The sequence below is a fragment of the Pygoscelis adeliae genome, unplaced genomic scaffold (genome assembly GCF_000699105.1).
Source record: "Pygoscelis adeliae isolate BGI_AS28 unplaced genomic scaffold, ASM69910v1 Scaffold288, whole genome shotgun sequence".
Classification (NCBI taxonomy): domain Eukaryota; kingdom Metazoa; phylum Chordata; class Aves; order Sphenisciformes; family Spheniscidae; genus Pygoscelis; species Pygoscelis adeliae.
The window spans coordinates 316,451-316,761 of record NW_008825264.1 but is presented as its reverse complement, the minus strand read 5'-3'; positions in this window follow the sequence as shown (position 1 = coordinate 316,761).

Here is a 311-nt window from a genome sequence, read left to right as displayed (position 1 = left end):
CCCCAAGTCCTTCTGTCCCCAGCCAGATGAGCCAGGGACACGCTGGCCCAAGCCGTGGGCCGGGACGCCCAGCTGTGGTCCCAGAGGCACTGGGCACCACTGCCAGCTCCTCAGGTGTCGCAGGCAGTGCTGGAGACCCGGGGCTTGGTCCTATGTCTGGCTCTGCTGGTGTTTCCTCTTGGGTGCTGTGCCGTGGCTGCCGTGCTGTGCCACGCTGTCTGTGCCTTACTGCCCGTGCCGTGCTCTCTCTGGCGTGCTGTGCACCACTGTGCCATACCATACATGCCATGCCATGCCATGCCATGCCATGT